At 43.3% G+C, this 25,818-nt stretch overlaps 1 long non-coding RNA gene across 1 annotated transcript in view; it reads right to left on the minus strand.

Moving 5' to 3' along the window:
- LOC131382427 (uncharacterized) overlaps window positions 1-25,012 on the minus strand; it is a 62,593-nt gene extending 37,581 nt beyond the window's left edge. The window contains exon 1 of the long non-coding RNA XR_009211910.1: window positions 24,957-25,012. This is a non-coding gene — a long non-coding RNA (uncharacterized LOC131382427). The remainder of the gene's footprint in view (window positions 1-24,956) is intronic.
- Between the last annotated feature and the right edge of the window lie 806 nt (window positions 25,013-25,818).

Here is a 25,818-nt window from a genome sequence, read left to right on the forward strand (position 1 = left end):
CTTATTCATAGGAAATGCATGCTAAAGTATTAGGAATCAATGTCAGAATGTCTGCAACTGACTTTCAAATGTTCTATCACATGGAAAAAAAACAACAGAGAGATAGGGCAATGATGCAAAATGTTAACAATTGTTGGCTATAGATGAAGGGTATATGAGTAGCCATTGCACTATTCTTTCAACTTTTCTGTAGACTTGATATTTGTATTATGAAAGTTGAAGGGAGAGATATATCTTTTGAAAACTTAGAAACTTACTATAAAAACTTTGTGTCAACTTTGAGATAGGCAAGAGATTTGTAGTTTTTTAAAATATTTTCGGAGTATTCAAGCAAATCATTTGAAGACCACTGAGTTAACCAGGCTAGACCCTGCTTTCTAAACTTTTCTCCCTTATGTACCAGCCACCCATGATTTTCCTCCATAGTCATATATTGACTGGACTATGATGAACGTAATGTTTTTATTCAATTGACACCTTTTTTAACTTAAAAGTTAATTTTGAGAAAAAATATATCATTAGCACCAGTAGAAAGTTGTTATGACAATTACTTGTCATAAAGAGAAGATAAGCATCAATCAATAAATTGAAAACAAGATGATGTTTTCAATTGCTGGCTAGATTCTGTCATTTACACAACAAATCTAAGCCTGAAACCTTCTCTCTCCGATTTAAGAAAGGATGGGATTCTGCATGGGCCCACAGAGGCAACCTCTGGGGTCCTGAACTGGGTGCCACATATGGCACCACACTACCTCCGTGCCACCTGGCCAGCCGGGCAAACCATTACCATCTAGACATGGGGCACCCATCAGTCCCCAGGAATCTCCTTCAAACAAGAGTGAACTGTATCTCCTGCATCTTCATAATCTTAACAGTAATATCCACTATTATTATTGCAACTATACTTTAAGGAACACATAGTATACACTTTGACAATATAATTATTCCTTATAGAGCAACCCTGTAATATAATTATTCACATTTTATATTTGAGGAAAGTAAAGATCAGAGAAGTTAAGTTACTTACCCCATGTCACACAGCTAGTGGATGGCAGACCCAGAATTCAATCTCACATTTGCCTGAGCTGCTAGAACATCTCTGCTCACCAGAAGACTTGCTAAAGAGGAGCACCTTGCTCAAAGTCACTCAAGGTCCCAGGATGTTAAAATGGGACACAGTGTGCATCTCACTACATCTTTGAGGGAGAGAGTGGCATAGAGGCTTGAACAGGGCCTGGAGTCAGACGGACCAAGTTCAAGTTCTAACTTTGGTAATGGATTCTGACTCACATAACCACCCTAGACCTGTTTCCTTATGCATAAAAGGAGGTGAATATTGACTAGATTAGGGGTCTCTAACTTTGATCATAAACTCCATTTTTTTAAAAGAGCACATATTGCCAGTATCTATGCATTTATTTATCCACATAAGCCATAAATATGCACTTTAAGAAACATTGCATATATTATTAAAAAGCAGAAAAATAAAATATTTAAAAGGATGAGATAAAGGTGAAATAGCAATATGAAATGTTCTGTTGATTGTGATGGCTGGATACTATCATCAGCTAATACCTCAAGGCACAATATGAACTGGGGCAAGATTGACTTATCCTGATAACATTAGATGACAATCTATAGATCAAATATCTTGATAGTTTCATTTTTGGCTGACTTCTGGGTTTAATAGAACTGTATTCATTTCTCCCTCATGATGAGGGCTGGTGGAGGGGGCAAGGCTGCCACATCCTTCATATTCACTTGAACTCATATTAGAGTCATTAGCTTCAGATTGTGGTGTCTTTGCAGAATGTCCATTTTGTGAGGGACAGTTTTACCCAAACAGGGAAATAGAATTCATAAACCTACTTAAGTAGGCACATATTTTTGTTTCCTGAGGTGGCCATCACTGAGTACAAACTGGATGGCTTAAAACAAGAGAAATTCATTTTCTCACAGTCTGGAGGCTGGCAGTCTGAAATCAAGGTGCCAGCAGGGTCATGCTCGCCAACAAACCTGCAGGGGAGAATCTTTCATTGCCTCTTCTAACTTCTTTTGGTTGCCAGCAATCCTCGATGCCAACATTTGTTGAGCCAACCTCAGCTTGAGCGATCCTTGGCTTGTCAGTGTATCACTCCAATCTCTGCCTCCATCACCTCATTGCTGTCTTCTGTGTGTCTCTGTGTTTGTGTCTCTTCTCTTTTTATGATGATACTAGTCCTATTGTATTAAGAGCCTACCCTACTCTATTATGGCCTCGTCTTAACAATTGCATCTGTAATGACCTTATTTCCAAATAAGATCTGAGGTACTGGGTGTTAGGACTTCACCATCTCCTTCTGTGGGACACAATTCAGCCCAATCAGCATATATAAATATGCTGAAGGAAAACAGAACAAGGAGGCAGCTTTGTCCATATTCTAGAACCTCCATCCTTGCCTCAGTGACCTTCTGATGCATACAGCACATGAAGGTACCATGCCCATGCATTTATTAATCTTTTTAAATTTTTTTAATGTAGTGCAGAATAGGAAACCTGCAAAGGAATGGCCAGAGATAGAGGGGGGAAAGGCCATGAGTGTGTGACTTCACTCAGTCAAGGGAGGTGAATGCTTCAAGAAGGGAGGGTCAGCTGAGATAGCTGGAGCCAAGGGGTCACTATGATAATGGCTTGGAGGTATCCACAGGATTAATAACAGGAAGGTCACAGTGACCCTTCGTTTCATTTACTTTATACTAACATTTTCTTCCCCGACTTTTATCTGTAACCTTGTACATCCTGTAGAGACCTTTGTCCTAGAGAATCCCAAAGGTTTCTTCCATCTTAAAAATATGTAATGACCCTATGAACATCCCTTCTCCAGAAGTCACTTCCAAAATGACTAAGAAATCAGATGCTGTGAATTAGTATTAAATGGAACCATATAAGAATTTTGAGAGGGCAGAAAGGGGAGACATCAAAAGGACACTCGAATCTATTATCATATTTATTTGTATCTTAATAGCACGTCTACAAGGAAAATATATAGAACAATATCATCCATACTGTGTTGAAAGAAACTGACAGCCTTATCAGTAATCATTATAATTATTAAAATTTACCATTTACCATGTGGAAAGCAGGAGAGTATACTGGTTAATGGTACTGAGTTTGGAGCCAGACTTCCCAGTACAAATCCCAGCTTTGCCACTTACTAGGCTTTATAACTTTGAATTACTTAATCTTTTTGTGCCTCAGCTTCCTCATCTATGAAATCTATAATAAGAGTACTACCTCATAGGGTTATTTTGCAAATAAATATATGTGAAGTTCTTAAAACAGTGCCTAGCACATAATAAGAACTATGTAAGGGTTAGCTACTGTTGCTATGATGATGATGATGACGACGATGATGATTATTGCAATCCTCTGAGCTTCTGTAATGAACTAACATTATGCTGAACATTTTGCTTACCTTACCTTTTCTCATCATCTCTAAATAACAGTGGTTAAGCGAATGGCCTGAGGGATCAAACAGAGTGACTTTGAATATACGCCTTGCCACTTGCTAGCTAGGTCACCCTGGACGAGTCATTTAACATTTCCAAGCTGGAGTTTCCTCAGAGCCCTGTCAAACAATCCATGTAATCCATTTAGTGTAGCACCTGGTGTATAGTCAATGCTCAATTAATGCAAGCTCTTATAATTCATGACCCAATGAAATAAGTACACTTACATCCATTTTTCCAACTGTTAAGTCACTTACTGATCTAGAGTCTCATAGCTGATGTGTATTTGAACCTGGCCTAAACATCAAGTCAGTTATCTGTAACTAGTGCTCTGGTCAGCCCAGTTTATGCTGAAAATTTCCAGCCTCTTAGATAATTTTGTCATTCAGTCAACTCTTCAGATCTCTCTCATTTTCATGAACACCATATGCCAGTCATTGATTGACAGGGGTTTCTCAGAGTAGCAGAAGTTATAAGCATCGAGTTTCATCAGAGCAATGGAAGTCACAATGTCTTTCTTAAAAGTAAAATGCTAGCCTGCCTTGGCACTGTGGGAAAACAAAATCTTAAATTTCAATTGAATGGAGGGAATCTTGAACTGCTTCTCGACCCAGCCCTGAAGTTAACTAATGTGTGGCTTTGGCCAAACAGATTATCTGGTCTCTAAGGCCCCTTTAAATTCCAAAAATTCTACAGTTTTATGAATTTACCATCTAGGTGGGGATATAAGACCAAGATACATAATAAGGTAATTATAGAACAGCTTAAAGCAGTTTGCAATCCAGGGATATAGGCTTTATGGAGGTTAGGATGGCCTTTAATTGATGGTTTCAATAGTAATTTCTAAAATGCTATTTTAGAGTCATGAGAATATCCTAAGGCTGTTCTAAAAGCACAGATTTCTGGGCCCCATCCCTGATAAATCACAATCTCCAGAGAATCTGTATTCTTTAAAATCTCCTATGATTCTTGAGCTGCAGCGTGTTTGGAAGGCAGTGTATTAATCAATGGACTCTACCTCTAGTCACTTAGATATAATTAGGATGGTGGTTCAGCGAACAATATTTTTTAAAAGCTCTTCAGGTGGTTCTGTTGTATCCAGAGTTGAAAACCACTGGGTTAGATCACTGAATGGTTGGAAATTTTTCTTTAAAAAAAGAATCAGAGCCGGGGGCACAATGGCTCACATCCATAATCCCAGCACTTCGGGAAGCGGCCGAGGTGGGCAGATCGCTTGAGCCTAGGAGTGCAAGACCAGCCTGGGCAAGATGGCCAACCCGTTTCCATTAAAAAAAAAAAAAAAAATTGGCCACACGTGGTGGCGCAGGCCTGTAGTCCCAGCTACTTAGGGGACTGAGGTGGAAGGTTAGCTTGAGCCCAGGAGACAGAGGCTGCAGTGAGCCTTGATTGCACCAGTGAACTCCAGCCTGGGTGACAGAGTGAGACTGTCTCAAAAAACAAAAAGGGTCAGATATTTGTACACCCATGTTCACAGCAGAATTCACAATACTCGAAATGTGAAAGCAACCCAAGCGTTCATCAATGGGTGAAAGGAAAAACGAAATGTAGTATACACAGACAAAAGAATATTATCCAGCCTTAAAAGAACAGAAATTCTGACACATGCCACAACGTGAGTGAACCTTGAAGACATTATGCTAAGTGAAATAAGCCAGTCACAAAAAGACAAATACTGTATGATTCTACTTATATGAAATACCTAGAATGGTCAATCTCAGAAACAAAGTAGAATGGTGGTTATCAGGACCTGGAGAGACAGAGACATGGCGAGGTGTTGTTGACTGGGTATGGAGTCTCAGTTCTGCAAGATGAGAAGAGTTCTGGAGACTGATTGCATAACAATGCGAATATACTTAACACTACTAAAGTGCACACATGGTTATGATGGTAGATTAATGTTCTATGTGTTTTATCATAGTTTAAGTATTTTTTTTTTAAGACGGGGGTGGTAGACATCTCATAGCACACCTCACCCCCACCAAACATTGCTCATTGATAACTGCACGCTTCCACGCAGAGCGCAGATCCTCACGCTCCCTGACCCTGGAGAGAACAGTGTGAGAAAAGATGGGGAGAAAGTGAGGTAATGAAAGTTATGAGAATTTGTGTTTGGGAGAGGGCATGAGGGAGTGAGAGTAAGGAAAAATGAAGGCGATTGTCCTCCAAAGATGCTAGGGAGGAAAAAAGGCCCAACAGACAAAGTCCCCTCAAACACAGTGTGCACAATTGAGTCTTCAAAATACTCCTCATTGAGCAGAAGGCCAGTGCTCCTATGCTGGAACCGCATTCCCCTATTGTTTACTAGGGCACCAATTGGCCACAAAGGCAGCAAGGTCTATGGGAAAGAGCTAGAGCAAATACCCAGAGACCCAAGTTCAAAACTTCTGCCTCTGTCCCTGGGCCACTTGGGCCACTGGTCCCTCCACCCCTCCATCCTCAGATCCCCCTCCAGGCTGCTGCAGGCACGATTCCAGTCACACAGAAGCTCATCAGTCCCTGCTGTGTGACAGACCAGTAGAGGCCCAGGCAGGGGGAGATGCACCACAAGGCTGAGTGCTGTCTAAGCCGTGAACCACTTCATAAAGGGCGAGGTGTCCGCCGGACACTTGGCTAAGCGAGAACCACTTCATAAAGGGCGAGGTGTCCACCGGACACTTGGCTAAGAGAGGCTTCCACCTTCAAGGGGCTTTTTGAAAAGAAGATGAATCAACACCTTTAAATGAGTCACACCCTCTCCAGGTGTTCTCTCCCCTTCTTGGCTCACAATCCCTTTTGTCTTTTAAAACCAGACGAGACAAATGTGGTATTATTCTCTTCAATAATTGGGTTCCCCTTCCCTAACTAGCAAAGCCAAAAATCTATGAGGAAGAAAGCATGTGGTTCAAATTGAGAGCGTGGGGGGAGTGTATCTGCTTAGAGGCGGTTGGGTTGCTCCCAAAATAATCATTACTACAAAGGCGAATCAGTGCTTGAAGATTTACTCCCCGCTTTTGCACTAATTAGTGTGCAAGGGGGAGCGGGGGGGATGAGACACAAACAGCAGCCACCAGCTGCGAAGATTTGTTATGTTAATTAATAACGTGATTAGACAGGAAAACCGCAGGCAGGTCTGATCTGTCCCCGGGTGCCCAGACTGGTCCTGAAAGACCCAGGGAATGGGAGAGGAAGAGTCACTGTCTCCCCTTGGGCTGTCCTCCTGCCCCCACACCAGGGCTCAGCACTGGAGCCCAAAGAGAGACCAGGAGCCCTTACATCTTTTCAAGTGGGCACCAAGAAGCAACACCCATTCCCAATCCCAACACCTGCTTGAGGTCCCTGGAAACAAAATTGCCTGGAGAGGATTCTCTGTCACTGCCACAATCATTTTGCTAGCTCAAGCCACCACCAGAAAGCTTTCCCTTGGTGTCATGCTGTATTTTATGTTGCCTTTAAGTGTAGGTTTCTAAGAGAGGATAAACGGGTTAGTGAGCACACCACCAAGGGGAAATATGGAGCAGAGTTGAGAGTCAGCAATAAAGAATGACGGAGCTCTATTATTAGTGAAGTCACTCTGCTTTTAGAAGGGCCTGCACGTCTGGGCAGCCATTAAGTGCACTCAGAAACAGCTTGATGTGCTTGCTTTAAACTTGTTCATTTTTTTCTTCAACCACAGAAGCTGTCGTGCCAATATACCCGCTTCTTGAGGTTGTGAAGGCAATTTATCTGCTTGCTGCCTTCCCTCGTGTCTGGGGGTAGCTGCAGCAGGCTGGCAAATGCTATGACACCAAGTCCCCATGCAGTGCCGGGGGCTAGAGCCCCTGTAATTGCCTCCCTTGTTCCCTGGAAACTGTCCTTTCAAATGCAGGCAGCTCCACTAGACGCTGGGGGACGCGCCATTGGAATCATGAGATTTTCTAGTGGGAAAGCAACTATGAAGCAGCAGATGATCTGGCAGACCCCCTTCAGAGGCGATGGAATGACAGACAGGAGCAGTGATGGTACAGAGGCACAGATGAACAGAAGCAGAGCCGGACAGGAGCTCAGGGCTCCCACGCCTGCCCCCGCACACTCCCTCAGCCATGTGCTGAGGGAGTCTGATTCTGCTCCTGTCCTTGTGATTTGCTTGGGAATCTCCATGTGTGCCTCTGGTTGGCTTCAGCAAACTTGGAAAGGAGGATCCAGGGCTGGAAATCATTTCTTCATTGGGTTCACATTGCTTGAGGCCTTGCCCTCCACCAGAGATGAAGCTAAGTTCTGGGGACACAGAAGAGGGAACTCGTAGTCTAGTGGGAACAGCAATCCACAAACCCAGAATCCCCCTATAATTGCCATGGCAGAAGAGGTGGACACTGGGCCCCTGGAAAGGAAGCAGTAGGCTGCTTTCTGAGCTGGAAAAGCCTCTCTGGAGGAGCTGATGTTTGTGCTAAGCCACAAACCCCTTCTCTGAGCAATAACCTATTCCCTGGTCTTCCTGGGCTGAGGGCACTAATCCCTCTTGGGATTTCAGCACCTTCATACTCGCCCTTTGGCTGCTTGGGACCCAAAGCTCTGCTCTCCTGGGAAAGCCTTCTCATCCTTTCTCATCTTCTTCAAAACGTGCTTCCTGTTTTATTGGAAAACATGCTAAGACTAGATGAAGATGGTTGTACATCTCAATAAATGTACTCAAAATCATTGAATTGTACACTTGAGTGAACTGCACAGTGTGTAAATGATAGCTCAACAAAGCTGTTTTTAAAAACTTCCGAACATTTTTTATGTTGTGGCATACAAAAAACAATGATAGCATTGGTATCATACCCTGGGTAAGCTAAAAGAAATTTAGAGTTTGGTGAAAAAAAAATCATTATTCTTTATATCATTATAAGAAAAGTAAAATATAAAAGTTTCAGACAGGTATTAAATTTTGAATTTATATAATATTTCCAAATAAAATATTTTCAAATATTGAAGTAGATAAACTTGAATTTGTGTCCATGAACATACTTTGTACAACCTCTCTGCAAGGGATAAGGTGCTCATTCTCTTGGGGGACACAGGTTGGAAGTGGTTCCACATAATCTTTGAACAACACTTCTTCATGGCTATCCCTTTAATTCCTTGGTGATCTCCCTTAACAAGAAACTTTACTCACACAAGGAGGTAATACAAATTTTAAAATCATTTTTATAACCTTCAAAAATCTACACTGAAATTACAATGAAATGATCCAATAACTCTTTTCTTTCATTGACAAACAAGGAATATTGACATTTTTGTGATCATGTAAATAGATTTCAAATTCAATCAAATTTTTCATGCCAAGTACTTCAACATAATAACATGTACATTTGCAAAACGTACATGAATTATTAGGATAGTCAGCCTACACAGAGCTGGCTTGGATGCCACTGAAAGGTATAGAAGCTACAAAAAAATAGTTATCCAGGGCATGTGAAGACCCTTGGAGTTAATGCCCACCAGGACACAGTGAGCAGCCCATGCCTTGTACAACCTACCCTGCTCTCTGGACACCTGCAACGCTGGCTCCTCCAGCCACTTTCTAGGCCCTCATCCTCAGTGGGCAGTGGTGGTCCTACAGCCGCCTTCCTATGTGGATGTCCAGGAAATAGGGCAAGTGGTGGATGGGCTCTGAGCAGGACTGTGGGGCATGTCCGTGGACCCCACTCCATTCAGACGCCCTGAGAGACACCTGAGACCCCATCTATCACCCCAAGGGATGAGGAGATCCTGATCTTGGGGCTTAGGCTGAGCTGATGCCTGAGAACACCTCCTATGTTTGAACTCCAGAAAACCTACCAGCATTTGCTAAGTCTTCAGCCACCCTGAGACAATAGCCACTTTGAGGGCTTGCAGGGGACTCCCTGGAGAGGGAATGTGCTACTAGTGAGAGGAACAGGGGGTTAAAAACACAAACTTGGAAAAATCTGTATTTAAGATGTGGGTGGACAAGTACCAGCTTGGGGAGAAAATAGAAGGGGAGGAAAACCAAATGCTGAGCGATCACAGAAATCAAAGGCAGGAAGCAGTTAATCGAAAGAGGGAGTAAAGTCTTAGGAGAAGGAGAAGAAGTGAGGCTGTGGGAAGTTGGTGGAGCAGCGGGCATCTCAGAAGACAGAGGCTCAGGAAAGAGGTGTAAAGTGGGGAGTTGGGGGTGCAGCCTGGTAACCTCGAAAGTCACATGGCAAATGGAAGCATGGCTTTCTCATTTATTGGCTCAAGGGAAGGAGCTTATGAAGGGCACAGCTGCTGGTGTGGGGGAAAAGGGAGACTCAAGGACCTGGGAGGCACGAGTCAGGGATCCATAAAGAAAGGTCTTCCTGGGAAGGAAAGCGTTGCTGTGCCTCTGACTTGGGAGCAAATGTTTTCCTGTTGGGATGACAAAGAAGAGACTCAAGGAGCCAACAGCCACCATCTAATCAGTTGGTGCAACAGATGGAGACAGCTGGTCCATGGCAATGTTCCTTCATTATTCATGTGCCAGCATTTTCTGGACAGCTGCTATGTGCCAGGCCCAGAGACAACTGAGACATAGGTCTTTTCCATTAGGAGATCAGAGTAAAGGGGAGGAAGCGAAGTATCAGATCATCACAGACCCAGCAGGAATGATGGGGAGATTACAGAAAGCAGCCGGAAGTCATGGAAGGAGCATCCACTTAGAGGGCTAAGGCAGGCTGCCCCAAGGAGGCAGAATCCTAGCCAAGACTTAAGGAGTTAAACAGGAGGGGAAATGTTCCAGGAAACTGCCCAGGGGCAAAATAGAGCATGGTCATTTGGGAAGTGAAACGTTCAGTTTGGATGGAGGGTGGATGGCAAAATGTAGACAGGTGAAAGGCAGTGGCCCAAAAGATGAGGCAGGAACCCTGTCACGAGGAAACTTGTTGCCTGAGGGGTTGTGTTCTGCCCATGGCTCTTCCCAGACTTTGTAATAAAGAGGGTAAGCTAAAGGATAAAGTATTTCCCTGTCCTCCTTGACTCTTAGGACATAGAGATCCACAATCTACAGAGAAAAATAATGAGGTATTGGGACTTTCAGATGAAAAGGTGTTTAAAACAGCTGGACAAATTGCTCCCAGAGATGAAAGCCTTTACAGATAGTGTTAATTGTATTTAGTAGTTAGTTGTCCTGGTTCTTATCTTTCTTTGGAAAGGATTATACAGAAAGCATATAAGCCATAACTACTTTTCTTTAAACACCATTTTGGTGTCTTATTTCTCAGCTTAAGAATCTTCTGTAGCTCCCCAGTGCCTTCACCATCAAGTCAGAACTTCCCTGTTAGTTAGGATTCTCCATTTTTTTTCCTAATGCATACCTCCCCATCAGCTATCTCAATATCAGCACATGTATTAATTGACTTAAAAGACGAAGACCCTGCACTATGAATTTACATGTTGTTGTTTGAGGGAGTTTCATAGCCTAAGAAAGCAAAAGTGTTGGAAGAGTGGGACTGCCTCAGGAGTTCAGAGAGTACCATGAGGTGCCCTACACCCCGTCCATCTCCGACTCTCTGCCTTTAGACAAGGTTTGAGGACTGTGGCTGATAAAGGAAGTGACATCAATGAAATAAGGAGGAATACCTAATCATGAAAATGGAGAGTCTGTAAAGCATCATTGTAAAGAGCATGAGCCCAGGAGCCACACATCAAGTGACCTTTAGCAATTTGGGTAACCCCTGAGCCTCAGTTTCCCACCTGAAACTGATGATCATATCTACCTTGTAGGGTTATTATGGAAAGTAAGTTAAGTAAGACACTATATGCAAAGCACTCAACACAATGCCTAGCAGATAGCTGTCAATCAACAGTAGCTATTAATGTTAATTATGTTCATAAAGACCATTGTGAAAAAGGGTAGAGGCATGGTAGTTAGATATCTGTCTTGGGGATGTACTGCCTGGGCTTATAGCCCCCGCTCTTCTACCTAGCAGCTATGTGGCCTTAAGCAAGTCGCATAAACCTCTCTGTTCCTCATTTTCTTTATCCATAAAATGGGAATCATAGTATCTACCCCATATGTCACTGTAAGAATATTAGTGTGGTACCAGCACTGAGTCTAAAAGGTGAAGGAAACTGAAATCTAGAACAAGGCGAGAGAGAGAAAAGCTGTGCACCTCTCTCTAGGCTTAAATAGCTGCTGCCCGCCCTCAGTTCTCAGTGATGTCGGCATGTAAATAGACAGACAGTGGAAGAGAATATAAATCCCAGAAGTAGATCCAAATACATATGGAACATTATGACATCCTCTCAAATCAGCAGAGAAAAATGGACTGTTCAATAAATGAGGTTGGGACCATCAGGTGGCCGTCTGGAAGAGCTGGCTCTGCCTTCATCCTCTGCAATGGGAAGGAGCGAACTTAGCAGAGAGGAACAGGAATGCACCAGAGACGTTTGCTCTCCATGCTTTGTTATCTTTGAAGTAGCACCTATTCAAAAGTATTACCCACTCTAAAAAGTCAAAGAAAAAAAGATAGATAAATAAATAGTTCTCCAGAAGTGATGAAAGATGGATTGTCTGGGAGAAGGGCCAGGAATCCCAGGAGGTTGGCTTCTCTAGCAAGTACATGCACCCTTCTTCCAAGAGGCTACAAAACACATGCACAGCCAGGGACAACATTGCAGAAGCTGGAAAAGGGCTCTAGGGGACTGTGCAGTCCCTCTTGCCTATCACTGTACTTTGGGCCAAAACTTCAATGCAAATTCAAGCATTATTTGGGAAAGGAATACAGTGTATGTGCCTACTTTTCTAGATCGGCAGAGATGGGAGCTACTGAAAGAGAAGGACCCTGGTCATGGAGGTTTGAGGAGGTACAGGACACAGGATCTGGGGATGCCACTAAAGCTGCCAGATCCATATGAAGCCAGAACAGTGGCAGGACAGAGGGAGCTGATGGGATCTCAAAAAGAAGCCCTAAGCATTCCTTGAGAGAGGGCAGGGAAAGGAGATGTGTTTCCCCAAGTTCATTCTTTTGCTAGGACTCATATTTGAGGAGCCTGGTCTTCCAAAGATGCTGGAGGCTGCATGTCATGGCCTCAGAAAAAGCTCTCAGCTCCCTTGTCCTCAGCAGTGATTTAAGTTAAATTGTACAACTGGCAACGGTTGACAACACTCTCCAGATCTGAAAGACAAGCCTGGTCCTTCACTCCCACTGAGTCTACCCAGGGGAATTATCCATCCTAAGGCCCCCTTCCTAAGTGTGCTTCTGACAAGCCTTCTCCCAATTGTCCCAGCCTTTGATTTGTATTTGTACCTCCCACTCACACATCCTAAGAGGATTCAACTCAAGTGTAACCCTGAATGGGTTACAGGTTACAAGCAAAAAAAAAAAAAAAAAAAAAGTGCAAAATCAATGCAGCCCATAAACTCTCATTCCCTTGCCTCTTCGCACAGCTCTGGAGAAAAGAGTCTAACTCAATTGATGCAGGATTCACAGCTGAGGAATTTTTTTTATTAACTTTTCTCCTGGTTATAAAAGGAGAACTCTATTTGTTGCCCTTCTGGGTCTTACCCTGTAGATTAGACACAATGACAGCATCCTCACAGAAAAACCAGGAAATACAGAATAAAATATACGAAAAAGAATTCAGACACCAATTATCCTACCACCCAAGATAACAATATTATTGTATTAGTGTGAATTTCTAGGCCTTTCAGTGAAGCATGGTTGATACAATTTAAATGATATTATATATTGAGCATACTGTTAATATAATATCAATATCAAATTATATTTTGTATCTTTGCCAATGGACTTAAATTCTTTATAATTTTTGGTGGTTACATATTATTCCATCCTAAGGATATGCTGATATGCTGAAATTTATTTGGCCAATCCTATAATAGATACTTTTAAAGGTCAATTTTTTTCTAATATAAATAATGGTATAATAATAACATTTTGCCTGAATCCTGACTCACCTATTAGATCACTACCCTAGGATTAATTCCCAAAATTTAAGAATGCAAGGCCAAAGAGTAGGAGCATTTTCAAGGCAATATGTAATACCACACTGACTTCAAGAAAAGTTTTACCCCTTAAATTCCCCCAACCAACTATAGAACTTTTGCTCTCTATATCAAACTTTGAACTACTTCCCAGATGAGCCATAGCATTCAAGGCTGGAAGAAAGGTGGTATCCCATAAGAGTGTCCCCACAAGATTAATCCATTTGTCTGGAGAAGCAAATCTGAAATCCAGCCAGGGCCAAGGAATATTGTAGGCATGTGCTTTTTGACCAACACTTCCATTAACCCTGTTTCTGGTACCACCTGTCTAGGAATACACTTTAGGGGCTTCCCCCACCCGCCCCGGACACTAAATACTTGGTATATTTTCCAACATCAATTCTCTGTTTCTCTGACACCAACTGGGTATCCAACGATCCAATTCAATTATAACACTATCGGAATTAGCATAGACCCCACAGGTTAAGGGCTCAGTCCCACAAGACTGCCCCACTTCAAATGCCACTCACAAGTCCAAGGTTGCCAGTTGCACTTCTGATGGAACAACTTAGGAGATCCCACAACATCCACCTTATGTTCAATAATTCACTAGGACAACTCCCAGAACTCAGGAAATCTCCTTACTATTACTCATTTATTACATAACTCAGGATTCACAGGGAGGGTATGGAGAGTAGGGACACAGAGCTTCCCTACCCTCTCTGGGTGCACCACCCTCCCAGCACTTCAGTGCATTCGCCAACCCCACAGCTCCTTAAACCCCCATCATTTATGGGTTTTTATGAAGGTTTCATTACGTAGGATGATTAATGAAATCACTGACCATTGGTGATTAAGCTCAATCTCCAGCCCTCCTCTGGAGATCAGGGCAGGGCTGAAAGTTCCACCCCGTAATCATGGTTTTGTCCCTCTAGTGATCAACCCCTGTCCTGAAGTTATCTAGAATAGGGATTGATCACCGGAGGTTGACTCAGCCACCAGTCATTCATAAGCATACAAAAGAACCAATTCTGGCCGGGCACGGTGGCTCATGCCTGTAATCCCAGCACTTTGGGAGGCCAAGGTGGGCAGATCACTTGAGGTCAGGAGTTCAAGACCAGCCTGGCCAATAGACCAAAAAGGTAGCTAGGCACGGTGGCAAGCGCCTGTAATCTCAGCTACTAGGGAGGCTGAGGCCGGTGGCATGACTGCACTCCAACCTGGATGACAGAGAGAGACCCTGTTGCAAAAAAGGAAAAAAGTCAATTCCAAGAGTCGTGGGAGCTCTGTGCCAGAAACTAGAGAAAAGATCAAATGTTTATGTTTTATACCATGTTGCCCCTTCTCCATTTTCTGTTTTGTGGCGGATATGGAGCACTATCCACTCCCAACTCCAAGGGTCGAGCTTAAGAGCCAAATCCAGGCCTGGCACAGTGGGGGGGCTCACGCCTATAATCCCAGCACTTTGGGAGGCCAAGGCAGGCAGATCACTGGAGGTCAGGAGTCCAAGACCAGCCTGGGCAACATGGCAAAACCCCGTCTCTACTAAAAATATAAAAGTTAGCCAGGTATGGTGATGCCCACCTGTAATCCCAGCTACTTGGGAGGCTGAGGCAGGAGAATTGCTTGAACCCAGGAGGCGCAGGTTGCAGTGACCCGAGATCACACCACTGCACTCCAGCCTGGGCAACAGAACAAGATCCCATCTCAAAAAAAAACAAAAAGAAAACAACAACAACAAAAAAAAAAACAGATCCAGGCCAATCAGTGCATCAAATCTCCAGTCTAGGAGATTTGGCTACAGAGATTGGTCCAGGGTTGATATGATTGGATATGACATGATCAGACCCAACGAGTCACAACGAGACTTTAAGGAACTTTCATGCTTTCCCATGAGAGATGAAGCTGAAAACATGCAAGATCTACACCTGCTATAGGCATCTCTTACTACCACAGGGAACAGCCTAAGAATGAATCAGATGAAAGAGAAGAACCTAGTAATGGTGAATCAAAAAGCACACATAAGTCTCTGATCAAGCATCTAAATCAAACCTTCCTAGGCTTTTCAGTCACATGAGAACCCCCACGTTGATTTGGCCAGTTTTGGTAACATTTTCGGTTGTGGAAATCTAAAGAGCTTTAACAGCAGAACATATATGTAAATGCTGATAATCTTGGAAGGAAGGGGATCTGGTTCAGAAGCAGGATACATGAGTAAGGTCAGAGCCAGGGCTCACACCAGAGGTGGGGCCAATGGGATGGGAGCCAGGCAAGCACACCTGGGGGCACCTGACATGCTAGAGGTGTGCCAGGCCCTTCTCATCACAGACACCAGGGGCAGGCTGAGCAAAGGCAGGGAGATCTGTCGGCATGTTTGCAAGCCCTTGAAACCACTGAGTCTGGGCTTCAAGACAATTAGGGAATCTGGGCAGAAAGGCAGGAGTAAGGTTCCAAGCAAGAGTATGGATGGGTGCTAAATGTGTGGCACAAGGTTAGGATTTGGGCAAGGAGAATCCAACAGGAGCCCAAATCAGTGTGGCGCTGACAGTAATTTCTGTTTTCCTTACCTTCATCGTCTCTGAAATCCCAGAGTCTACGGGAAGACCGAACCTCCTATGGTATGAATTAAATACGTTCATCCATGATGAGTGGGGCAAGTTGGGTGGGTGAGAAAATCAACAAACACTAGTCACAGGAGTCCCCTAAGGCTAGGCTGAGAGCTCCTTGAGGACAAAAGCCACCTTTTGCTCAGGGCAGTCACTAGCCCCACAAGGAAAGGCAGGAGTAGCAGGACATGTGCCCATTCTGCAGACAGGGCTTTCAGCCTAGGAAGAGAAAGGATCACAAGCACAGCATGGGTAGCAGGAGACACTGGACCTCAAAGGACCCAAGACAGGGGCCGTTGGTTCTTCTGCACGCTGGGCTGTCTATAAGTACAGGAGCATAAAGCTCACAGGTGAGTCTGATGCCAGAGAGCATCTTGTTATCACTTAAAGCAAAACACTGGTCAGGGCCAATGGTTCTCAAACTTTAGTGTAAACCAGAATCACCTGAAGGACTTACTAAAACAGATGGCTCAGCACTACCCCCTAGCATTTCTGATTCCAGCAAGTATGAGGAGGGTCCTAAGAACCTGCATTTCTAACAAGTTCCCAGGGGTAGCCAATGCTGCTAATCTGGAAACCACATTTGAGAGCCATCTCCTAGGCACGTGTTTCTCAACCCTGACTGTACGTTAGAGTCACTGGGGATTCTGATTTAATTAACTGAGGAGGGGCCCAGGCATGGATATATTTTTATCATCCCACAGGTGAGTCTAATATAGAGCTAGGCTTTTAAAAATAACTTGTTTAGGGCCAGGTGTGGCAGCTCATGCCTGTAATCTCAGCACTTTGAAAGGCTGAGGCAGGTGAATCATTTGCGATCAGAAGTTTGAGACCAGCCTGGCCAACATGGCAAAACCCTATCTCTACTAAAAATACAAAAATTAGCCAGGCATGGTGGCATGTGCCTGTAATCCCAGCTATTTGGGGTGCTGAGGCAGGAGAATTGCTTGAAACCAGGAGGCAGATGTTCCAGTGAGCCAAGATCATGCCACTACACTCTAGCCTGGGCAACAAGAATGAGACACTGTCTCAACAAAATAAATAAAAAATAACTTGTCGAGGTGCCAAACCAATTAGATGGGTAAAGAATCGCCTTCAACAAGTATTGCTGGGACAACTGGATATCCACATGTGAAAGAATGAAGTTAGACCCCTTCCCTCACATCATATACAAAATCAGCTCAAAATGGATCATAGACCTAAATGTAAAAACTACACATATAAGCTACACCAAATGTAAAAACTATACCATATAGCTATCATTTACAAAATGAAGTACTGATACATGCTACAACATGAATGAACTTTGAAAATAGTATGTTAACTGAAAGAAGTCAGTCACAAAAGGCCACATTGTATGATTCCATTTATATGAAATATCCAGAAGAGGCAAATCTATGAAGACAGAAAGTAGACCAGTGACTGCCCAGGGCTGGTTGGAGGAGAGCGACGGGGAGTGATTGCTGGTGGGTAGGGGTTTTTTGGTGGCGAGGAGTGGGGGGGGTGATAAAAATGTTCCAAGCTTAGATTGTGGTGATGGTTGCACAACTCTGTGAAGATACTAAATACAATTGAACTCTACACTTTGAACAGGTGAATTGTGTGGTATTTGAATTTATCTCAATAAAACCATTTTTAAATATTCTAGGTCTTTTGGAAAAATACTATTAGTGATGTTTTATAGGACAAAGACCCTGCCATATTTTTTTATTTCATTCACCCCCAATACCCTGAGAAATATGAGACAGGGAATTCTGATTAGGCTGTACATAATGGAGGAATACAGTCATTATTCATATGGACTAGCTGCCTGCAGACTGACCCAGAATTACAGAGCCATTTGACAAGGAAACTGAAACATGGAAAAATTGAGACTTCCCCTATCACAGGACCAACCAATGGCAGAAGCAGCCTGGAATGGAGTGCTTCCTCCTCTTCCTGTTCCCCCACTTTAGCCATGATCTCTTATTCCCAGAAATGACAAGGTTTATCTGCCACATAGAAGCTAAGAACAATTGCATATTGATCTTCAAAAATACACTGTCAAAATAGACAGATGTCATACACATTGAAACACCCTACCTTCCTGTGTGCTTTGTTTCCAGGAATGGATGCTCTATGAAGGCTTGAGCCATTGCCCACCCAGGGTCACACCCAGGCTAACATCTAGGCTGAGCTAGTGTGCAATGATTCTGGATTATAATAATCATATATTTCACCTCCCCAACCCAAACCCAAAAGACACCCACTCTAGAAACACATCTGAGAAACCCCTGGAGCAATGCTTCTCAACCTGTCACAGAAATCTTGTTAAAATGAATGTTCTGGTACAGTAGGTGTGGAGTGGGGCCTGAGATTCTGCATTTCTAACACATGCAGGTGACGTCCATGCTGCTGGTCTGGGAACATTTTGAGTAGCAAGGCCCTGTGACTGATGAAGGCGGTTTGCAAATCACACTTGAGAAACACCATTCTAAAGTCTCACTGGCATAGAATTTTCTATTGTAGTCAATCCATACCCAGGGTTTTTGTCATGGCTTATTAATATTCCATGGAAAATGTTAGTTGATACAATATTTCACTCATTAAGATCGTACTCCCTTCAAGCCGCTCCCCTTAGCACAGCTAGTCACAAAGCAGAATCAGCATCAGCTGGCAGCTTGCTGGAAAGGCACATTCTCAGGCTATGCCCAGACCTATTGCATCAGAAACAATTAGTTCATGTTTGAGCAAGCCCTGCAGGTGATTCTGGTGCTGAATAACATTTGAAAACCACTATCTTAGGGTCACAGATGGTGTCTGAATGTGGCCTCCCAGCCTCTCCACCCTCAACCCCCCTGTACTTTCTGTTCCTCCAGTGTGCTTTGAAGACTTCCTAACTGCTGTTCTTTTTACCTGGTAAGGCAAAGCAGAATTTTTTTTTTTTTTTCAGTAAGAAAAGCTGCTTTTCTGAGCAGGCACAGCACATTATTTTAGTTCCATAACTTGAGGAGGCCCACATTGCCTGGGCCCTTTGAGGCACTGGCTTCCACTTCCTCCCCATGTGAACCCTGGGGACCCAACACTGTCCCAGGCAGAAGAGGAGTGTCAAGGCCTCTCAGGGAGGATGGAGAGCTAAGCTCTGCTTGCTTCCTCACCTTCAAGAGCCAATGCTTTTAGAAGTTCTCCTACAATCTGCATTGGGGTAAAGTCAGTTAGTGGGAGAGAGAGCCCAGGCAAAGCGAAACTCATGCAGTGTGGAGGCGAAGGTTGACCTGGTGACCTAGACCCCAAGCTCATCACCATGGCACACCGTTCTTGGGGACTGAGGGCCGAGCACACATGAGTTTTGCATTGGTACCTTGGGGCAGCGATTCTCCTTCATTGTTATGTCATTTGCACCCAGCACAGTGCTGGTACAAAGAAAAATACAGTCATTATCCTTGTGGACTAGCTGCCTGCAGACTGACCCAGAATTACAGAGCCAGCATCTTCATTTGACTGACAAGGAAACTGAAACACGGAAAAATTGAGTGACTTCCCCTGTCACAGGGCCAACCAATAGCAGAAGCAGCCTACAACCTGGACCTTCACATTCCAGGGCCTTCATCCCCTCACTCCATACCCAGACAAACTCCTCAAGGCTAGCCTTCAGTGCTTTTCTGTCAGAGTCAAGATACACCTGGGATAATGGTGCAGGGTCTGAACTTTTTAAAATTAATATTAAATTTTGGTGTGGAGAAAGAGGGTCACTGAAACAAGTTAGTTATTTCAACCCAAACTTATTTTTAATCACCCTGGGTCTTTACAAACTCCCACTCCCAGTACTGAAAATGTTGCTAATAGAATTGCGCTGGCATTGGACTAGAGAAGGCAGACTAGTCCATAGCCCAATTTCCTGAACTAGAGTCAAGTGTGCAGAGCTAGTCAAAATGAAACATGGGATCAGGGCTTATTTCCCTCAGCAGTTCCTCATTAGTAAGAAGGCGTGTGGCTGACAATCTTCATGGCTGGGCATTGTTTTGGAGGTTTTACACTGGAGAAAAGATGTTATTTGACACAAGGTCAAACATGCATAAGAAGAAAAAAAAACTTAATAATAAAAAAAACCTTGAATAAGTATAAATATTGATTGACTCCAAACAAGTGCCTGGAAATAAAATGATTTTCTAAAATTACCAGAATGCATTATTTATTGCACATGTCACTGAGGTAGGAGAATAGTATATTAGGAAATCCAGAGAGTTATCGAATTTTTAAAAAGGGACAGGTTGAGACTCAGTTGCAGTATTGCTGACAAAGCCTTCTGAATTCCTCTCTGAAGGTTATGAGGGCAGCCTCTCTATGGAGAGACACCACACCCAGTTGTAATGACAACATGCAGAAGGACTCAGAGGTCACTGACACTCAGGAAATCTACTCCAAAGCAGAAAGAGCATGCCTTCCAAAAAAAAAAAAAAAAAAAAGCATGATAATGTCATTAGCAATTATTGTAAACCAAAAATAAAATTCTAAGCAACTCCCCGCTGCCCCACTGCCCCAACCCCACAGTCATCTGAATAGACTCCTTCCTCTTGGCCTGGGCACTCAAGATAACCTGAAAGACTGGTTCACTGGTTCAGGCCATGATGGGAAGGGAGAGTCAGACATGCCTAATTATGCCCTCCTCCCTTTTGGAATTCAGGAAAAGCTGACCAACATTAAACATCAACACAGACCTTAAGTCTTATAAGAAACATTTATAATCTTTTCTCTCTGAAGCCTGCTACCTGGAGGCTTCATTTGCATGATACCACTTTGGTCTCCACAATCCCTTATAATCCAGACATTCCTTTCTACTGATAAGAACTTTTTCCACTAATTGCCAAAAGCAAATTTTTAAATCTACCTATAACCTGGAAGCATACCCCCGACCTTGTCCTGCCTTTCTGGACTGAACCAATGCATATCTTAAATGTATTTGATTGATGTATCATGTCTCCCTAAAATGTATAAAAAACCAAGCTGCCCCCGACCACCTTGGGCACACGTTCTTGGAGTCCCCTGAGGGCTGGGTCACGGGCCATGGTAACTCACATTTGGCTCAGAATAAATATCTTCAAATATTTTACAGGGTTTGACTCTTTTTGTCAACATTATTGTTCTATTAAACAATCTTACAGTATTTTTCCAAACTTTTTAAACTTTAAAACTTTTATATTCATTATCGATTTGCCCTCACAACAAACCTACAAAGCATACAGACCACATATGTGCCAGTTTTCTTTATGGAGTACCTACCATGTGCTGGGCAAACAGGGACATGACAATATAGAACAAGACAGACGTGTTCCCTGCCTGTATGGAGCCAAAAGTCTTGTAGGAAGTCAGATATTTAATGGGAGTTCCATATGAAGACAACTTTTGTTCTTTGTATCCATCATTCAACAATCACTTATTAAAAGCCTGCTTCATCCAATATGCTTGCCAGGCACTGACACCCAAAGATAACACAGACACAGCCCTACCTATAGAAACTTCCTGTCCTTGCCTGTAGGAACTTCCTGTCTAGTCAGGAAGAGACTCCAAACAAGAAAACAGTGCTGGGGCCGGGGAAGCAGGGAGGAGGGGATAGGGCAGGAGCACAGATTATTTCATTGAAAAGGAGATATTTGAGCTGAATACGAAAATAATTTGTGGGACTTTTGCTTTTAGGAGAAAAAATGTCTTCTGGGCAGAAGAGAGAAATGCATGTCATGCTCGGGTGTGAGGGAGATTTGGGGGTTTGGGCAGCCCTGGGAAGGCTGTGAAAAGAAGGGGTGCTGGAGGTGCGGCCACAGGGGCCAGCTGGTGCAAGGGTAGAATTCCCGTGCTACAGAAGTGAAACATCATCTGGGCAGGTATCTCACCAAGGCATTCATATAATCAACTTTCATTTTAGAAAAAAGAATCCTATTTCCAAAGTGAAGTATGGATTTAAGAGGGTGGTCACAGAAGTAAGGCCAGTTAGGACTACAATAGGATGATTCAACTAAGTATTTTTTAAAAAATAACTACACAGGGAAATGAAAGGATTGTTTAATAAATCCAGGGTGATAAAACTGTACACTAAGCATACTATTTGTTATTTCATGTAATTTGCCCAGCATCTTTACTAGGAAGGTCTTAGTATTCCTATGTTATTAATTAGAAGACTGGGGCACAAAGAACTCAGGAAAATTTCCCAAAGCCGCATGTCTAGTAAGGAACAGCAATCCGAACTCAGAGTCACCCCGCCCATCACCATACATTGCACGGAGTAGACACTCAGTAAAGGTCTGTCATGGCTAGGTGGGCAGGTGTTGGTTGCCAAGTGAGGAGTGAATATTGGGGGTTCTAAGAAGAAAGCTGTTGGAGTGGTTCTCAACCAGTGGGCATTTCACCTTTCAATCCCTGGAAGTGTCATCCAGCCTCCCTGTCTCTTGATGGAGAAACCTGAGAAACAAACAAACAGCAGTCTCTGGGAAGATGCACCAAAACCTCGTTTACTGAACAAAGGGTGATGGAAATGGTTGAGAATCAGGCCACAGGGACAGAGCCTCTGGATTCTGGCTGGGTCTTCTCTTTCCACCCACTCTGTCTGCTCAGCAGGATCATACATCACTTTTCCCTCAGACTGTTAATTAGAGAGACACCCGCCACCCCGACACAACATGGTAATTATGAAAACAGAGTGCTGTGCACAACATAACATGGAAATGAAGTGACATGCATCCAATTAATTAAACTTTCACAGCTCCAATCAGTTTTAATTAGAGAAGCTATCCTTTTCACTCTTCTCTTGATCAATACATGAGCTTTGCAATACATACATATTTTTTAATCAATTAGCAAACAAAAAAAGAATGGGAGTCTATTGCTGAGGGTTCCATTAACTCTTCCACAAGCCATACCTGTGTGCACCATCCATTTTTATTTTCAGAATTTACGAGGAACGCTGGATTTGAGACCCTGCGGCTTGTTTCCAAGTTTAAAAGAAAAAAAAAGATGAGAGCTGGGAAATGTCAGCCCCATTGTTTCCTTTTATTATTCTTGTTTATAGACCTAGATAATGCATTGCGCACTCCAGAAATTAAGAAAAGCTCATAGAACAACGTCAGCCTAAAAGCCCCAAAGCTGTGTTTCTTCACATCATCAGTATAGCACCAATATAACTTTGACCAAAGAACAGCTCTTCCTGTCTGGGAAGGGCATCCTTCTTGACAGAGCATTCAGCTTTTGGAGGGCTGTCCACAGCTCAATGAAGACCAGATGAAGGACATGCTAACCCTTTGGATCGGCCAGCTCAGCCCTAGCAATTGATGGAGTCACACATACAGCAGGCCAGATCAGCCTCATATAAGATATCGTCAGCACCACCCATCTGATGCTTCAAATAGGCTGCAGAGTGCTGTGTTCTTGGTCTATCTCCAGGTGAATTTTTAAATCTTAGCATCAGGCAAGTGAAAAAGTCATAAGAATGGAATAAACAACACTTTAGTAACCAGGGGAGTCAAAAAGAACAGGAGAAATGAGGTGCAGAATGGGTAGGGCAGCTCAGGAAGCTGAAGCACAGACTAAGACATACAAATAAGGGTATTTTATAACCACTGTCTGCACATTAAAAGTACTAATCTGGGTAGTAATGAAAGCAAAACAAACCCCGTAGAGAACCCCTGCACAAGATGCAAATAAGGAGCAAAAGAGCACAGACTGGCAAAGGTTGAAACCCCGCCCACCTTTGACAGACATGGCTAATGGATCACAGCACCCTTTCACACCAATTCCAGACATGACTTGGGACATTATATCAGTTAGTTTGACTTCAGCTGCACACAACAGAAACCTCGACTCAAATTGGGTTAAACAATATGGAAATGCATTGTCTCACTTAACAGGAATTTAGGAAGGTCAGAAGAAGAGCGAACTTTAGGGTTGGTTGATTTGGGGGCTAAATTAATTCATCAAGGACCTGGTTTCTCTCCATCTGTCTCTTGTTTCATCCTCAAAATTGGCTTCATCTTTAACCTGACTGAAAAATGGCTACAGCAGAAATCATATCCAGGATGACAAGGTCCAGAGAGATCATCTTTCCCTACCTAAAGGAGAAAACTGACCTTTCCCAGAAACCACCAGCAGGCTTCTCCTCACATCTCAGTGTTCCGAGTCAGGTTGGTTGCCCTTTCCTCAGTTAGTCACTGGCCCAGGGAAGGAGATGATAGACTCATCCATCTGGGCTGGAATGGATGTGGGGAATAACCATAGTGTGTCCCCTATAAAAACCTAATTCTTTATAACATTATGGCACCCACTACCAACTACTGATCAAATTGGAACCAGAGAGAAAATGTTCTGGGCCTTCCTTGGACTGGAGAAAGAATCAACAGTGGGGACACTAGTAAGCATGGCTTAGTAAGGGTGAGGGAGTGACAGAGGAAAAGGGGATATCATTTTGATTGGAGAAGAATTTGAGAATGAGTTATTGGGGTTGAGGAAAAGCCTGGTGCCCCTCATCCCCAGAGATCTGGCATAGCCTACCTAAACTTATAAAGCAAAAGTCTTCAGTGGATGTGATACACGTATAGGGAGCTATGGTTCCATATCATGGAAGAGAAATTAGGTTACTGTGTACACTTCAGGCAAGGAGTCCAAATCAGTTGTCATCTTACAAAAGAAAAGTGAAATAAGAATCATAGATTCAGAATCCAAGACCTCAGAGAAAACCACAAGCATCATTCATGAAAAAGACATCCCAGGGTTGTGGTACCTAAAGGAGAAACATGTGCCAATCTCTTTCTGGCAAAGACCATCATTTTTCTGAGAGGCAATCTTAAAGACCCTTCTCTCTTGGTTTAAGGTACAAAGGAAGAACCCAATAACCCCCACTCCAAAAGAAATTCTTACTGTCCCATCTCTCTCCGACTCTTCCCTTCTCTCACCTATCATCTGGAGGTGGTGATAGGCTAGATTCCATGGGGATGTTCTTTTAGTAGGTCCTGCATGTAGAGAGTCTGGTGCCTCTGTTTAGAATGTGGGGATATCTGTCACTGCCACCTACTGTTTTCAACTTTGCAGCTTCCAGTGATGGCAGTTGGCGGGGGGGGGGGCGACATATTCAACATTCTAATTCAATCATCATCATCAAAGACTGAAGGAAAGGAGAGAGAACAGAGGTGAGGTTAGGTGAACATAGTATAAATGAGTTAAATCCTCATTTTTCATAGTGAGAGTTAAAAACATTATCTAACCTTCATAAACCAAGAAATAGAACAGAACATATTATAAAGAGATAAACACCAGAAGAATTAAATCATAAACAGATTGAAGCAGGGGCTAGGGAGGGGTACTGATAAGGCAAGAGACTGCAGCTTCCCCTCACAAGTTCGTGTGGACTACCTCCATTACTTTAATAAACACTTAAAATATCTGAGAAGATAAATATCTGTTCACTCTTGTATTCCCACTGTCTTACATGTAGTAGGTTCTAAATATTTATTTATTTATTTATTCATTCATTCTGAGAATGAGTCTCGCTCTATCACCAGGCTGGACTGAAGTGGCGCAATCTCAGCTCACTGCAACCTCCGCCTCCCAGGTTTAAGCGATTTTCCTGCCTCAGCCTCCCAAGTAGCTGGGATTACAGGCGCCTGCCACCATCAATACTTATTTTTGTTTTTGTTTTGTTTTGAGACAGAGTTTTGCTCTTGTTGCCCAGGCTGGAGTGCAATGGCGTGATCTTGGCTCACCAAAACCTCCACCTACCGGGTTCAAGCGATTCTCCTGCCTCAGCCTTCCCAAGTA

The sequence above is a fragment of the Hylobates moloch genome, unplaced genomic scaffold (assembly GCF_009828535.3).
Source record: "Hylobates moloch isolate HMO894 unplaced genomic scaffold, HMol_V3 SCAFFOLD_24, whole genome shotgun sequence".
NCBI classification, from domain to species: Eukaryota; Metazoa; Chordata; class Mammalia; order Primates; family Hylobatidae; genus Hylobates; species Hylobates moloch.